Below are 16,510 nucleotides of genomic sequence, written 5' to 3' on the forward strand. Positions count from 1 at the left end.
GCGTTTTGTGGAACGAAGTTCCTTATGGGACGATGCGGAGGGGTACCCTAACCGGGAAAAACGCCCGTAACGTAAGATTTTTGTTATTTATGTATAGTCTTCGTATGATGGCTATACAGTGTCTAATGTATAGTCTACGTGATGACGGTTATTATTATTATGATTCATATAAATAGCTGTTTATTTGTATATTATTATTATTGTGTATTTTTTATAAATCATTGTGAATAAAATAAAGTTGATAACTTTGTAAAGTAGTTTTATTTTTATCAATAAAAAAATCATAATACAAAATGTATACCCGAATAATTATTTTCTTTATACCTCGAATAGAACTTCAAATTAATATTTTTATAGTAAGGAACCCTATAAAGGAAGTTCCTATTCGGTGTCCCACGACACCACACATATTTTTTTAGATGAGCAAGCGTTATGTCACAAACGATATCTCTGTCAACAAATTGCTGTTAAAGACTCCAGTGCAATTTATACGGAACCTCAATTACTGGTTGTAAAACTATGCTAGCCGAAGCGTCAAACGCTGCTACGTGATTAAAGACACGAAAACGTTTTAATGACGCCGTATCTAGGGAAAGTTCTTTAGCTGAGACTAATGGGAATGGTCGTTGGCAATCAAACTGATTCACAGGACTTCGCGAACAAGCTTAAAGAGTTAAGAGCTAGACTGTCATTAGTGATGTAAGATGAAACAATGTTTGTAAGGTTACGTTGTCTCTCTGTCTTTTTATCCTGTCTTGCAATTGATGCGGATACCAAAAACATTTTGTGGATCTCATGGAGAACTTGGCGATAAGTGATCACTGGGGTCCATAGACAACGCCACGTGAATGCCGCTATAATGATTGAGAGAGATATGAGCGTCAAAGCGTCCATTATATTCAATTGCAGCTGTGTTGTACTTCTGACTGGTAACCATGATTGCTTCGGAGTAGAAATAGATTTGATAGTGTCAACTATCATACTTAATGAAAAATTCTTCAATCTTTAGTTTTTATTTTACGATGTTTTTCTTTCACTGTGAAAGTCGTTCCTGAGCACACGCCACATTTATTATCACTGGAGCTGTTGCAATTTTAACATGGCACGTATCATTTCATATCATTTATAATAGTATCCGATGTGATGCATTAATAATTCGTAATTTCCAAACACGAAATTCCAGGTACCAGTTTCCAAATAGTATAGTTGAATACGCACAAATCGCAGTAGATCAAGTTGGTCCTTGCAGTTTGTGCCGGAAGGAGTCCGTGTATCACGGTGTTGGTTTGGTAACTACTAACTGCATCTAAATGTTCCGGTTCCTTCATCTGGAATAGCGTAAGCCTCATAGCTTATCTAAGTTACAGACTATTGAGTTTTGTAGTGTTGCCAGTATTTACGTGTGTAAGTTGGTCTAATATTATTTTCGTTAATTAATTCTGAATAGTGCTTCCTCAGTTATTATACATTATCAAACATTTTTCTTTTATTTTAAGCGAATTTAAAAAAAAGAGGAGTCTTTCAATTCGTCTGTATTAGGTATTTCTTATGTTACCTTAAAACTTTCGTATAGATGAATCGATATTAATAAATATTTTTCAAGTAGAAAGATGGTGCTTGTCATGTGGTCTCATTTAAATTTTATCAAGATATGACCAGTAATTTTAATCTTAATAATGTATATTAATTGATTATAACTATACTGATGATATTCTGTATTCATTTTATTGAAGTCGTTTTTTTTTGTAAAGTTTTTGTATTATTTCACGGCTTCGAGAAAATTTAATTATTGACTAAAATTATTAATATATTTTTTTCTTCTTTATTCTTTATTTGTACACACTGTTAATATAATACAGTAATTGCGATAAGATATAAAAAATGGCGAGCTTAACTCAACAATTGAGTTATCTACCAGCTAACCGTTCTCAAAGATGGAAAGCTTTAAAATAAACACTAATACATAATAAATCAAACTATATACATACACAATTACACATATATATAATGTATATACACGTACATATATAATGAAATACATAAAATAAATACATATAAATAATACTAAATTGATAGATAGTGCTCCTTTAATGCCTTCCTGAAAACTTCAAGTGAGGGACTTGCCCGGATTGAGTGTGGAACTGAGTTCCACAGACGCACAGAGTGCACAGTGAACGAGCCACCGTAGCGGCTGGAGGAGTGAGGGGGAAAATTAAGGAGAAGGGATCTACTTGTACGACAGGGTACACCACGGGGCATCTGGTACTCGAAGCGCTCACGGAGGTACTGGGGAACAGCTGGGTTATTGAGGATGTTGAACAGCATACATAAAACATGTACATCACGGCGAAGTCGGATAGGCAACCAATTAAGTTGTGATCTGTACTGCGAGACATGATCATATTTGCGTAAACCAAAAATAAAGTTTGTCCAGTTTGTTCCATAGCCCCTCCGCGGCGTCGAGGAAACAGACATCCGCATAGTCAAGGAGAGGAAGCATAAGGGATTGGGCCAGGGTGACTTTAGCTTCAAAGGGCAAGAAACGCTGAAGACGCTTGAGAGACTGAAACGTGCAATGCACTTTCCTGCTAACTAAATTTATCTGACTGGACCAAGAGAGATGACAATACCTAGGTTTTTTGCTGTTTTAGAATAAGCGATTGGAATTCCATCTAGCGTCACAGGGGGCAAATTAATGTGGTCAATCGTGTTGTACCTATAGGAACTACCAATTACTATGACCTGTGATTTTGATGGATTCACAAGAAGTCCAAAAGATTTAGCCCAAGCACTAATTCTACCAAGATCTCCATTGATTTCAGCAATAGCTAGAGCAACATCATCAGCTTTAAAATGTCTATAAATCTGCAAATCGTCAGCGTAGAGATGGTAGTGAGAAGCCAGCACCTGAGTGATTTCGTTAATAAAAGTAGAGAAAAGAAGAGGAGATAGTACGCCACCTTGAGGTACACCCACAGTTAAATCACACCATTTCGAAGTAGCATCATCAGAGCGGACACATTGCGAGCGTCCCCGAAGATAAGATTCAAACCAGGTTAGAGCAAGTGGAGATACATTAAGAGATCCAAGGATACTTAGAAGGATGTCAAAGTCTACTGAGTTAAAAGCACTGCTGAAGTCCAATAAGGTCAACACGGTTAGCTGCCCCACATCAATCGCGTGGCGAATGTCGTCGGTGACCTTGAGCAATGCAGTGACCGTGCTGTGGCCTTGGCGGAAACCAGACTGAAAAGAGTTGAGGAGATTGTTTTTATTAAGATAGACAGTGAGCTGTCTTTGGACTAAACCCTCCAAGACTTTAGAGAGAATGGGAAGTATTGAGATTGGACGAAAGTGAGAAAAAGAGGAAGGATTAGGGACCTTAGGAAGTGGGAGAACATAAGCCTTTCTCCAGCTACTTGGGAATGAGCCTTTTGAGAGAGAGAGAAGTTAAGAATATATTAATATATTTTTTATTGCTTAGATGGATGGACGAGCTCACAGCCCACCCGGTGTTAAGTGGTTACTGGAGCCCATAGACATTTACAACGCCAATGCGCCACCCACCTTGAGATATAAGTTCTAAGGTCTAGGTATAGTTACAACAGCTACCCCATCCTTCAAGCCGAAATGTATTACCGCTTCACCGCAGAAATACGCAGGGCGGTGGTACCTACCCGTGTGGACTCACATGAGGTCCTACCACCAGTACACCACCAATGACGGCTTTGCGGTAGAAGTACTCAAAATAGTGGTACCTACCCACCTTAAAACACGAGCAAACAATATCCTAGTGTATCTAAAGTCGTACATCTCACGCATACGTATAGCCGTACATTGCGGCGTCATAACCTTTGCCTAAAGAGATTTATACGTTGACCCGGGCAATAAAACAACACCCTCGTACGGTGCAGGCCGTCGTAAACTTAATACCATAAACTATCGTTTTGAAACGCTTGTCTCTGCAACGCTGTATTTGTTCTCTTGATTATTATTATTATTATTTTATTGCTTAGATGGGTGGACGAGCTCACAGCCCACCTGATGTTAAGTGGTTACTGGAGCCCATAGACATCCACAACGTAAATGCGCCACCCACCTTGAGATATAAGTTCTAAGGTCTCAAGTTTAGTTACAACGGCTGCCCCGCCCTTCAAGCCGAAATGTATTACCGCTTCACGGCAGAAATAGGCATGGCGGTGGTACCTAGCCGTGTGGACTCACATGAGGTCCTACCACCAGTAATTACGCAAATTATAATTTTGCGGGTTTTCATTTTTATTACACGATGTTATTCCTTCACCGTGGAAGTCAATCGTGAACATTTGTTTAGTACGTATTTCATTAGAAAAATTGGTACTAGCCTCAGATTCGAACATCGGTGCATCGCGCTCAACACGAATGCACCGGACGTCTAATCTTCATCGCGATGTTTTTCTCACAAAATACAACATCTCTGTATCGAAACTAAAAACGTTCTAAGCTCATGTTGAAATTGCGCATACATTTGTTCGATGGCTGCACAGAAATACGTGTTTTCAATTTTTCGAAGCACCAGTACGTGACATGAAAAGAATTCTCAGTTAAAAGAAACAAATCCGTACTTACGTGTTCATTGACGTCTTTAACAATGGAAGAGTTATATTGTGTTACGGGCACGGTGATCCGAAATAGATCTTGGCTTCAGAAACTAAATCCTACCGGGTTTTTTTTTTCGAATTTCATCATTATCCTGCCCTTCTCACAGTCACCTGGGGTCGGCGAAACATGTTTTCTCCTCCCATACTCTTCTATCATATGATATACCATTTCTTCGCTCACTCCCCTATTACCCTTATCGTCTTTCACGCAATCCATCCATTTCTTCTTAGGTCTATCTCTTCCTCTATATCTTTCCACATTCATAGTTAACATTCTTTTACCAACCTCATTTTCATTTCGTCTCATCACATGTCCATACCATCCCAAACGCGCACTTCTCAGTTTCTCTGTCACAGGTGCCACTTTCAGACTTCCTCTAACATATTCATTCCTTATTCTATCCATTCTCGTTACTCCACACATCCATCGCAACATTTGCATCTCTGCTGCATGCAATCGCCTTTCATCTTTTTTTTTTCGATTTTCGTGTATTATAATTGTAGGAAATTATATCAAACAGCTATCTACAATTTATTTAAGCAATATAAACTTTGTGCACATTGTTTATTGAGTATATTAGATTGCCTCGTTATTTTAGTGGCTATAAACACTTATTATTATATCATCAGGCCATGGAGTCTCCGTGCACTTGATTTAATTAATAAATATCTGGCGCGGTCTCAATTTAGGATTCCTTGTGCTATGAGTACCAGAGGCTGATATATATACATACTTATATACGTTTAAATATATACACTTATAGACAAAAACATCCAGACAAAGAGAGCAAATAAACCTGTTCATCACACAACATTTGCCCGAGTTGGAAATCGAACCCGCGACCCTCGGCGTAATAGTCAGGTGCGCTAACTATTGTACCACCAAGCCAGTCTGTCGATTTGACGCTGAACATAATATATTTCCAGAAGAAAATCCAAGCGTCAGCATGTCAATATAATATTCATCTTCTTAATTTTTTGGCTCCAGCACGGTTTGTGCATTAGCCAGCGTCAAGTAATAATTTTTTTATAATTCGCCGTTTTCATTATTTACAGTTTATGAATAATAAAAAACGAACGAAACTAATCGCGACATAACATAAATGATTAAAACGAATTAAATTTACAAATTTACAATATAATCTCAATAAAATGGTGGTCATTTACTGAGACTTTTTCAGTGGATTTTTTGGAGGATCCCGAGAAGCTACGTTCAGCGGCTTTGTTTCATTTTCCCATAATTGTGCACTTTCACATATTCTAAACAGTTAATAAACCACCGTTATTACACATTTCACATTTAAAACTCAAGAAACACTTTAGTGTGTTTGTGTGATTGTGTGAACTTCACTCCTCGCGTTCCCGCCAAAAAGTCCCATAGTAACATTTGGAAAATGAATTTAGTCAAAGCAAAATTTAAAAGATAACACATGAACAAAAAAACAATATCTTAATTCAACATCAAACATGTGATCGTGTAAATGCGAATAAAAAACTCTTTATTGTCGCTTAACGCGTTACGTTTGGGCAGTAATTTTCATCCTCTCGTGTGCTTAGTGAGAGTTTTTTAACGTTCTCGATAGCGTAAAAGTTACCTGAAATTTTTATGCAGCTGGAACAGTGCCCCTAGCGGCAAACATAGGCAAACGTTCCAACGTTAAACGTTAAGTCGTCGTGGCCTAAAGGATAAGACGTCCGGTGCATTCGTATCGAGCGATGCACTGGTGTTCGAATCTCGCTGGCGGGTACCAATTTTTCTAATGAAATACGTACTCAACAAATGTTCACGATTGACTTCCACGGTGAAGGAATAACATCGTGCAATAAAAATCAAACCCGCAAAATTATAATTTGCGTAATTACTGGTGGTAAGACCTCTTGTGAATCCGCACGGGTAGGTACCACCGCCCGCCTGTTTCTGCCGTGAAGCAGTAATGAGTTTCGGTTTGAAGGGTGGGGCAGCCGTTGTGACTATACTGAGACCTTAGAACTACATCTCAAGGTGTGTGGCGCATTTACGTTATAGATGTCTATGGGCTCCCGTAACCACTTTACACCAGGTGGGCTGTGAGATCGTCCACACATCTCAGCAATAAAAAAAAAACTCCCTACAAATTTGACTTAACTTTTACGCTATCGAGAACGTTAAAAAACTCTCACTAAGCGCACTGTTAACATTTGTTCAAAACGTTTCGCACAGAAATGCATCGGAAAGCATACACTACTTGAAGTGTCTTGTATTACTATTACACCCAGAGCGTGACAGCTAACATTCGTTGGCGGGTTCTCAAGAGAATATACATATCAGATGTTTCTGCATGTTCTAGAATACACTAAAGTGGCTTGAAGTAAATTTGTTTTAGAAAAATGTGCATTGTCGATTTTTGTGTTTACTGAAGACGCGTGTTCAGTGTAAGTGGATTATTTATTTTGTGTAGAACAAGTTATAATTTTGACTTGGAAAAACAGTAACTACATGGTATGCTCATCATCGCAGCCTGTTTGAAAAAAACGTGTAAACTGCTTAGACCAAATTAGAAGGAGATGAATTTAATATTGTCTTTTCAGATTAAGTTAAGTTCAAAGAGAGCGTCGTGGGAAAATACAATTATAAATCCCTGTGTCTCTAGGTGGGTGAAGGGAAAACGTGAATGTTTTGTTGCTTACAATCGTCTATATATCGATTCGGAAAACCATTTTACACTTGGTCAGTTGTCAGTTTCGTCTACTTATGCTATTGCATTAAAAATTAACCCGTCTTAACGTGGCGACAATCATTTTATTGCAATGAATATATTCCGATCGTTGAAGATAATATTAGAATTACCTTGTTTCTATTATTTATCCTCCTTCTTGCCTCGTGTTCCTCAATGTTGAAGGTCGTGACCTTTACGGAGCACTTTTGTTTGGATTAAGTTCCTCGATTCATTGCTGTCCTCTGCGCAGCGGATAACGACACTGATGTTGGAGTCCAATATCGTCGTAATTTGATAGGACCACCGCAAGGTTCAACGTTCCCTTGTCCTCTCTCCTTCCACTTTGCCGGTAATGAGTAGTTTTTCCTCATTGTAACACTTCCTCCTCGCAACGTGACCGAAAAACTCGAAAATCCTTCGTAAGCAAATGATGGAAAGTCCAGGATTGATGCGTTGGTCCGATGTGCCGTCCAAGGAATTTGCAGCACCTTATTACTAGCTACAAAAGATCAGTATCTTCTATATATTATATAAAAATGAATTGCTGTTCGTTAGTCTAGCTAAAACTCGAGAACGGCTGGACCGATTTGGCTAATTTTGGTCTTGAATTATTTGTGGAAGTCCAGAGAAGGTTTAAAAAGTAAAAATAATAATATGAAAATGCTAGGAATTATATATAAAAATAACAATTTTGTTTTTCCTTTGATGTGTTCCCTGTCGGACGGATTCCTTTTGTTTGTTTTAAGTTTATTTTATACAAAAGTTTAGGTCTTTTATTTATCGACTGAGGCACTACGAAGTCTACCGGGTCAGCTAGTTTTAAATATATATTTTATATCAACTTATGCAAATGCAAATGTACACTTTGTTGAGAATATTTCGCCGCGCTCAAGCTGACGTCCTCTCGTCGGGTGTGAACTATGAATTCACAAAGTTAGTCCATCTGTTTCCCCGTCTGATTCGTAACTATTCAAGCGGCATGATGTACTGTTCCGAATAGTTGTACGCCGAAGTATTCCGACAAGTTTCCAGGAAATCATAATGTATGCATATCAGATTTGATTATGTTCGCGATGTATAAATTACTTATTAAATACCTTAACTTTAGTCTGTTATGAACGTGCCGATAGTTTTAGATTGTTTTACTCAAATACTTCTATAAGTAATATTGATATTGTAAGAATTGGTTTATTTATAGATGATAGTCTCGGTGGAAGGATTGCGACATTGAAGTGGCAGTCGGCAGGCCACATTGCTCGTAGAACGGATGGCCGTTGGGGCCAGAAAGTTCTTGAGTGACGACCGCGTACTGGAAGACTTAGCGTGGGTAGGCCTCCCACAAGATGGACCGACGATTTATTGAGATTCGCGGGAATCCGCTGGATGCAGGCAGCGCAGGACCGGTCTTTGTGGCGAGGCTTGGGGGAGGCCAATGTCCAGGAGTGGACGGCTGATAAGAAGTCTCGGTGGTGCTGTAACTTGCGCTCCTAATTGCTGTGCTGAGGGTCGTGGCTACTTCCGCTAACCTATTTATGACGTATGTATTTGTTATTTATCTCTAATTTCCATAGTAATGTATTTATTTCCATGTGTGATTGGTCCTCGATTATTTGTTTAACTTCATTTGAAACCATTGATAAAATTCGAGATTTCTTCTCACACTTCGTTCCGTTATCATTTTTTTTAATAACCCATTCCTTTGTTTTCCATTACGCAACGGTATCCTAAAACTGTATTACAGAAAAGCCATCAACTAAAATACACGTCTAATGAAAAGTGAGTGTTATACAAAGGGACTATTCTACCTGCTGACCCACGCGGCAATCTTCATGCCCGTAAAGGTGCCATTAAGAGCTAACTTAACATAAACAAAAGCCTAACAAGCCATGCGGCAGTAAATTAACCCCGCTCACAACTAAGTAGTTAATTTTCCGTGTAAAGTGACTCCTAGCATTATTGTCTCTGGAGAAGATATTTCCGGTTGCATTTCCAGAAACTAGGCTTTGAAACGTTGTGTTGTTTTAATTGAAAATTTACTCGTGTATTAAAGTAAATATTTTTTACTTTTATGAGAATGAAACGCGCTGACATTGTGCTTACGAAGTCCGCGTCTTTTCTAATATAGTGAAATTTCTATACATTTATTTATTTATTTACATAGACGAGTCTACCGTACCTTAGATGAGTCGTCTATTATCAAAGGTGGCAATCTGTGCATTTGGACAAAAAAATGTTATTGATATGTCAATACAGATTGATTTGAATATAATCGTCTCCTTCAAAGAATACGGTTCAAAACCTGCATTAAATAAAGGTTAATACTTAACCTGTTATTTATCTAAGATGTCGTTCAGAAGAGTTTTGTGACTGCCAATGGAATACAAAGTCAATAATTCGTTTTTCTGATTCACCAATAATTGTCCAAAAGTCACATTGTCGGCTTTGATAATAGTCGACTCAAATAATATACGGAAAATGAATTCCACGTGCTGTAAATGGCAGTAAACTAACATGCTACACTAGCGAGTGAATCGACCTGAACATAATCTTTTGGGACTGAGCTGCATCTCTGCCGCCCTCAGTGGTTTGTACATACATATGTATTGAACATGCATTTGCATGCATTTCTACTGTAATGGTGGATATCTCTAGTTTGTTAAGCAATGTTTTTTAATATTTAGTTTTAGCTATAGTACCGGTTTTGAAGAATCTTATTATAGTAAAAAAGCAGTATACAAAAACAAAATCAATGAGCAACGTGTAGACTTATGGAATTGTTTTATGACATTTTTAGGCAAGCGCGTATGCGAGCATTCGACACAGCTGATAGTGAATGGTTACCGTCCCTTATAATCGGCAAAGCCAGGGGCATAGCTAAGTCGCTGCCTACGCAGCCTCTCCAGACTCGAAGGACATGTCCTAGCGCCCAGAAAACAGAGTGGAGTGGGAGTTCATTCCAGAACCGGATGGTACGTGAAAAAAAAGGTACTGTCGATGAACACAGCGGCTCCCGATACTATGGATGATTTCTGTTCCTGTGGCGGGACCTATGATACTTAAAAGGAGATTTAGGCCGAATTACGAAGCGTATGCTCACAGACCGCTCCACTTGCGAGGAATAAGGACGGATTGGTTGCTGTCAATCGTCGCATCTCGACCTCTGCGAGTACAGCCCTCGACCCCAGGATCTTGCCAGAGGTTCAGCCGCTTGCCCGAAAAAATGGTCAGTAGATTTAGAAAATTCTCTTATCTGCTATTTCTGATGTCAATAAGTGACGGTTAGGACTCATAAATAAATAGGCATAAGGACTTCTAGTGCAATAAAAGATACTTTGACCTCAGGTTTCAAGGCCGAAGGCGGTATTTCTTTGTCTATTTCAATGTACGATGTAGAATTACGCTAGTTTGTTTCGCATAGCTGAGGCAGATTTTAATACGCTTTTATTAGCTTCAGACGTATGTATGTTAGTATGTAACGGAATCTTTGAACATGATTTTGACCCCCTTCAAAACGTCGGATTAACTCGAAATTTGGCATACCTATTAAGGACCGATGACAATTCAATATTTAAAAAAAAAATATTGAAAAAATCGAAATTTAACTAAAAAATGAAGAATAAATTATAGTTTAAAAAAACTAAAAAACACGTTTTTATAGAAAATCCAACTAATAAATAGAAAATAAATCTAAATAAATTTGAATTAAAAATAGTGTAAGAAAAAATGATTTTTTTGTAAAAAACTGTGGGGTGCTTTTCAGAATTTTATCAAAATAACCCTTCTACTCATATCTGTTCATAAGAAAAATATTTAAAACTACTGATACCACGCGCACCACGCTTTTTTTTACAATAAAATCATTTTTTCCTACACTATTTTTAATTCAAATTTATTAAAAATTATTTTCTATTTTTTACTTGGATTTTCTATATAAGCGTATTTTTAATTTTTTATTTTATTTTATTTATTTTTCATATTTCTACTTCACACCGTATAATCGAAGCAACGTGAACCAACCGAAGTTTGTGAAGATATTTTAGTTGTGTATGCTAATCCGTTGTTCGATCGATTGCTATGTGAGATAAGCTAAGCTTCTTCCGCTTCCCCTTTGGCGGTTTTTAGTGTCAACCTGAACTACTTCCACAACGCTGTCTTTGTTATCGCTTAGTTGTTGATGTGCATGTAACAAATTTGTAGTTTATGGCTGGCTTAGTTTAGGTTTTTTTTTTTTTTTTTTTTTTTTTATTGCTTAGGTAGGTGGACGAGCTCACAGCCCACCTGGTGTTAAGTGGTTACTGGAGCCCATAGACATCCACAACGTAAATGCGCCACCCACGTTGAGAGATAAGTTCTAAGGTCTCAAGTAAGTTACAACGGCTGCCCCACCCTTCAAACCGAAACGCATTACTGCTTCACGGCAGAAATAGGCAAGGTGGTGGTACCCACCCGCGCGGACTCACAAGAGGTCCTACCACCAGTAATTACGCAAATTATAATTTTTGCGGGTTTTGATTTTTATTACACGATGTTATTCCTTCACCGTGGAAATCAATCGTGAACATTTGTTGAGTACGTATTCCATTAGAAAAATTGGTACCCGCCTGAGATTCGAACACCAGTGCATCGCTCAACACGAATGCACCGGACGTCTTATCCCTTAGGCCACGACGACTTAAGGTATCTTAGCTTAGCTTTGCTATAATTTAGCTTGACGACAGCAACCAGTTTAAAGCTGTATAAATAAAATTGCGACATTGAATTTCCTATTAAGCATAGTATAAATAAATAATATAGACTTTCAAGCAAATATAAGCATATTGACTAGAACCACGGGATTCAATAGTTTAAATAAAATATTCAGATTGCTTTTCTGTTTGAAAATCATTTTTATAATTACAATTTGTCAATCTCATAATTTTATACGCAAAGCAAAAAGCAATTTAGATAATCTTTTGATGTGACAAATCAGATTCATGTACACATTTCGCTCGGTTCAATGTAACCGAAGACGCAAGATCTGTGGAATCCTTGTGATCTCGCGCACAAACACACAGTGCGACTTCGGCTATTATCTAGTATCTTATTAAGACATTCTCAACGACCGTGGCACGCTCACTATTTTAGACTCGAGATTTTCATCGGAGTTTCCTGCTTCGGCTTCGCTCTTTGACAATATTATTTTATCAAGGAACAGCAAGACTTTTAAATGTATGTAACCTCCATATGATTTATAAAATAAAGAGGTTAATATGTTATACAGGTGACATAAATGTTAATTTGAATATTGAAACATTAGAAGAAGGAACATAAGAAATATAAAAACATTTTGAATTGTAAGTATAAAAAAAAACATAAAAACTGGTGAAGCAATAGCTTTAAATGTTGTTTCTCTTTATAGAGCAACTCAATTTGTGATATAGTTTTACACTGGTAAACTTTATTTTTATGTGAATAAAATAATACATTATAAAATTATAAATTTGTGCTATAGTTTGTATATGGCGTGGTATGGACATGTGATGCGTAGAGAGAAGATGCATGTGACTAAGAGATGTATGGAAATGGTAGTGCAAGGTAGAGGGGAAGAGGTCTTACTGGTAGTAGGACCTCTTGTGAGTTCGCACGGGTAGGTACCACCGCCCTGCCTATTTTCTGCCGTGAAGCAGTCATGCGTTTCGGTTTGAAGGGCGGGGTAGCCGTTGTAACTATACTGAGACCTTAGAACTTATATCTCAAGATGGGTGGCGCATTTACGTTGTAGATGTCTATGGGCTCCAGTAACCACTTAACACCAGGTGGGCTGTGAGCTCGTCCACGCATCAAAGCAATAAAAAAAAAATAGGTAGACCGAAGAAGACATGGATGGAGTGTGTGAATGACGATATTGGAGAGAGAGGAGTGAGTGTTGAGGTGACGGCTGATAGAAGAGAATGGAAGAGAAAAATTAGCTGTGCCGACCCCACCTAGTGGGATAAGGTGGAGAAAAAGAAAAAGAAATTTGTGCTATAGTTTCACCCTAGTAAGCCTTATTTTTATGTGAATAAAACAATACATTATAATATGTATTAAGTCCAATTTACTTTATATAGCGAAATTGATTTGCTGTAAACTTCGAAATAAGATATTCTTTTGAGCTAACTGAATAAAAGGAAATATGCTTTGTATACTAAACGAATAGTTATTCGATCTAATCGATAAGTTAACGTTTGTTTACCTTATATACAACAAAAGTCTAGTTAAGTACAAGTCAAATATTTATTGTTTGCTTAGGTTCTTACGAGTTGTATAATAAATCATTACGAGACAGTTTAGACAGTTTAGTCTTGAGGATTATTTCTTATTTCGACGTTTCGAGTTTCTTTAAAGTTCTTAAGTTGACAGAAGACAAAAGATATATTAATTGTATCTTATATCTTTAAACGAGCAATTCTTGTATATAAATATATAATAAATCTGAATCACGGAAACGGCTCCAACGATTTTCATAAAATTTAGTATACAGTTGTTTTAGGGGGCGACAAATCGATCTAGCCACGATTTATTTTCAGAAAATGTTGTTTTATTCGTGTTTTCAATAATCAACTTTATCGATAATCAACTTAAACATAAACATATTTTTTTTATTGAAAGAAAATAACAATTAATATAATATCAATATGTAATTCGTATTTAAATGTAATTTCTTAATACACTTTTTTTTTCAAAAAAAAAAACCGAACTAAGCTCGGTCATCCTCTAGTTATTTTATAATTGTGCAGATTATGTAACAGTATTTCAAGCTATATCAATGTCAAGTACCTAATAACATTATTATCTTAAAATCCGAAATTAAGCTGTGTCTTGAACGTAGCATAGTCGACTGTCTAGCTAGCGTCTTCAAAATTCAATTTTGTTCCGTTTGCAGATAAAATTTATATTCTTTAGGGGTTTACGACTTTATCGGATCTCATACAGTAACTGGTAACAATGTCAGAGCAAAATGACGTGGGTACTTCAAAATACTTGTGCTTCTAGATAGTCTAATTTTACTCGAATCAATTTACTCTGTCGTATATAATAAGCAATAAGGTACTCGTTATTAGAGCTCGCATTAATCCGGTCAAACTTTCGTGTAAATACCTCCACATAGTTCGGCGTTCGTTAAATAGGAGTGTCGCCATAGACATTGTGATAATTATCCTGATTATGCAGGAGCCAGTCACCGTCGACGCCCTAGACACGTCCTTACGGATTCATCAGATCCGATAACCTTTGCATTAGACGCCTTCAGCTCTAACATTACGAGCGGGCTTAGGGACCCCGGTAACCGTACTCGTTGAACTCGACAAAGAGTTCGACGTGCAGCCGAACTCATGAATGAGCTCGCTGAGTTTCTCGCCGGATCTTCTCAACAGGTCGCGATTCCGATCCGGTAGTAGATTCATTCGCAAAGCAGCTGCTCTTGAGTTATTAGGTCCCCTTCGGAGGCGCCCGGGCAGCTGTTAGCAGATCCCACCCCTTCTGGCTTAGCCTTTGCTCGCCCACCTGTCCTGATGAAACTGGAAAGGCTTCCGGGCCACCAGTAACCCGTTAATCATTAAAAAACAAAAACAATGTGATGATGTCACTAGTTGAGCCGCTCATCTGTTTAATAAAAAAATATTAATTTAACTTTAAATTTAACAAAAAACAATACAGTTAGTTAATTCAAAGTAATATTAATAATTTTCGGAAAAGTTTTATTAATATCTGACGCGGTCCGATCATTTACCGACATGTAATATTTCGATGCTATCACAGCGCATTCGGTTACAGATTCAAGAAGCCGCAACATCGACATAGCAGAGCGTCCCTTCTGTTGGTTCATTAGTGCTGACTCGGCACAGCTCACCAGCCGAGAGTCTAATTAGATAACAAATTAACATCTTGACATCGCCTGCAGCGCGCTCATCAACGGATTCCTTTGCGTTTCGTATTTGGAAAACGCTTTTGCAAACTGATCCAATTCTGTTTGTGCTATAGCTTTAATTGCGAGTCTTCGCGAAGGCTGAATGTTTAAATAGGTCAACTCAAACATTCAGTCGTTCGGTTTAACGTCTTTGATCCTGTAAATGTCTCTTGTGTGCATTACAATGTCAATTGTTCGGAAACTGATGTTTTTGTGTCGTTTTCATGTCTTTAAATTTATACGAGAACAAACAAGTAAGAAAAAACCGAAACAGAAATGAGATTGAGTAATGTAATGTAATCGTTTTTTCTTTTCTTTTTTATCTTAAATCGAATATTTTATAGATCTATGTAATAAATAAAACATTATTAACCAAAATATAGCTACTCATGATCCTCTGTTATCTTAAACAATACAGTGATAATATAATATATTTGATATAAAATTTATTGGTGGTGAGGCTTAATGTAAGCTTGCGCTGGAAGTTACCGACTTTTGGCCTGTTTGTGTTGCGGAGCAGTCGTGTATTCTGATTCCATTAGCCATGCCGCTCGGACTGAGGATCTGATATTGTGTCTCAAAGCGATTGAATACACTTTCTTATGTCTATAGGCTCGGATGACTACTTTATTATTAGTAATGAGATCGCCGGAAAAATATGAAAATGTAATAAATATAGCATTATCACAATTAGAAAAAACATAGCGCAGCGCTAGTGTAGCCTTTGACAGCCACGAACTACTAAGATAAATCTGTAAAAAAAAAATCCTTAGCGGTAGGCAGCGGTATCGACTTTTCTTCTGGCATAACCGAGGAATGAGGGGCTGGTATGCTTTTCATCAGACGGGCCGCTACACGCTTGTCTGTATTCAAAAAGCAACATTTTAATGACTAGGTCTAAAGCGTTTATAGCTGCAGCTGGACTGCGCCCCTCCTTCTGCTTATGTCCATGAGCGAAACTGACTATTTCCCATCGGATTAGCCGTATGTTCATCTATCTACAATGCCAACAAAAAAGTCCTCCCCAAGATTTGCTGTTAACACATTCACCGGTATATATTGCAGCAATAAAAAGGTATAAATCTCAATGTAAGTGCAGTGTCTAGACGTAGTGTGGTTTTAGGCGAGTCGTGAAGGGGATTTGTCGCGTGAACACGGCTTCTTAGTGCTGGCAATCTCGAGCACATTTGGTAAGCTTCTGCGCGCACTCGAAGGCAGTATAAACTTAGACATTGTGTGGGTATATA

At 37.7% G+C, this 16,510-nt stretch overlaps 1 long non-coding RNA gene across 1 annotated transcript; it reads left to right on the plus strand.

The window, feature by feature from the left end:
- The first annotated feature begins 12,618 nt into the window (after nucleotides 1-12,618).
- LOC134200451 (uncharacterized) lies at nucleotides 12,619-15,712 on the plus strand. Its single transcript, XR_009975388.1, has 2 exons — nucleotides 12,619-12,669; nucleotides 15,131-15,712. It is a non-coding gene; the product is annotated as an uncharacterized LOC134200451 (long non-coding RNA).
- The last annotated feature ends 798 nt before the right edge of the window (nucleotides 15,713-16,510 follow it).

The sequence above is a fragment of the Bombyx mori genome, chromosome 17 (assembly GCF_030269925.1).
Source record: "Bombyx mori chromosome 17, ASM3026992v2".
Lineage (NCBI taxonomy): Eukaryota > Metazoa > Arthropoda > Insecta > Lepidoptera > Bombycidae > Bombyx > Bombyx mori.